The sequence below is a fragment of the Meleagris gallopavo genome, chromosome 1 (genome assembly GCF_000146605.3).
Source record: "Meleagris gallopavo isolate NT-WF06-2002-E0010 breed Aviagen turkey brand Nicholas breeding stock chromosome 1, Turkey_5.1, whole genome shotgun sequence".
In the NCBI taxonomy this organism is placed as follows: Eukaryota; Metazoa; Chordata; class Aves; order Galliformes; family Phasianidae; genus Meleagris; species Meleagris gallopavo.
The window spans coordinates 165,678,438-165,680,098 of record NC_015011.2 but is presented as its reverse complement, the minus strand read 5'-3'; positions in this window follow the sequence as shown (position 1 = coordinate 165,680,098).

The window sequence follows — 1,661 nt, the reverse complement described above, 5'->3', positions numbered from 1 at the left end:
TTTAATTCCCCTTGAATCTCAATGTTTGCAGTAGTTTTGGGGGAAAAGGAATACAATTTAAATTTCCTCCTCTCTGATTTTGAATGTGGATTTTTTATCTTTGACTTTGAATATAAATTTTTATGGGGCATTTCAGTCTTACTGAATGTTTGGTGGTTTTTTTTTTGTAAATAATTTAGCATCCATTTTGACAAACAGGGAAATAAAAGTGGAAGCCTTATTCTTTAGCATGCTGGTTATGACTTCTTGGCTTAGAGGAACGAAAGTAGTTTCAACAGTAGTGCAACCACTTCTGCTGGCTACAGGAGCTTTGAGAAGAGTTTATTTTTAGTCAGACTGAAATGCATAATGGTATGACTACTTTTTGCTAATATAAAGGAGAACCCAGGCTGAAGTTTCTGATGCACCCAGGATAGAGAATTAGAAATCAGCCTGCTCTCCTCCAGCTAAAACTGTCTTCATTGGTGAGTACATGCTATTAATGGCAGTACCACTCTGCAGTATGTAGTTCTCGTGGGACTGCTGTAGTGTATTTTTAAAGTCATGAACCTTATGTTGCTTTGTCTAACAGACACTGTCTAAGCTGGACTGAAATCACAGTTTCAGCTGCTCCAAAATTTATCTTTCTGTGAAAAGACATAAAAGTAATGGCTAACAATTCTAATTCAGAGCTCTTCATAGTTTTAGCTTGATAATTAGGACCATTTTAAAGGTTATGCAGGCTACATTAAGATGTGTTTGAATCCTTTTGAAGAGGCTATATAGGGAAACGTCAGTGTGTGCAGGCTGAGGAAGTGTTCTATGTAGCAAATAACTGTAAGAATTAAAAAGTTTCAGTCTTGATAGGCAGTCATACTTTATAGATAGGAATAATAAGTGCTATCAGAAAATGTTTATAAGCATTTTGAAGATAAGACAAAATAACAAAAATATAAAAAGAAAAAGAATTTCTAATTTTGTGTCTCCAAAATCTCCAAAGTGTTGACAGTTTCCCAGGCATTTTCAGATGTCCCTAGAATTATACTCCAGTTCTTTTAAATGCACACTCAGAAAAGGTTGAGTCTTTTTATCATCTGACTTAAAATAGTGTAATGATTTTGAAGATGATAAATAATAAATTTCTGAGCACTGATTTTACAATAAGTAACTTAATGTAATATAATTTTAGAAGAATAGATATTCAACACGCAGAGGTCTGAAAACCACTACATGGCCTATGAAGTCTTCTCACTAACAGTCATATCAAATAATGAAACTATACTATTGAGTATAGGTTCAGAGAATACCTGCTTCATGCATTGGTGCTGCATGCACCAATACAGGCTGGGGGATGAGCTGCTGGAGAGGAGCTCTGCAGAGGGGGACCTGGGCGTCCTGGTGGACGACAGGTTGGCCATGAGCCAGCAGTGTGCCCTCGTGGCCAAGAAGGCCAATGGCATTCTGGGGTGCATTAAAAGAGCGTGTCCAGCAGGTCGAGGGAGGTGATCCTCCCCCTCTACTCTGCCCTGGTAAGGCCTCATCTGGAGTACAGTGTCCAGTTCTGGGCTCCCCAGTACAAAAAAGACAGGGATCTCTTGGAAAGAGTCCAGCGGAGGGCCACAAAGATGGTGAAGGGCCTGGAGCATCTCCCCTATTGAAGAAAGGCTAAGTGAACTGGGTCT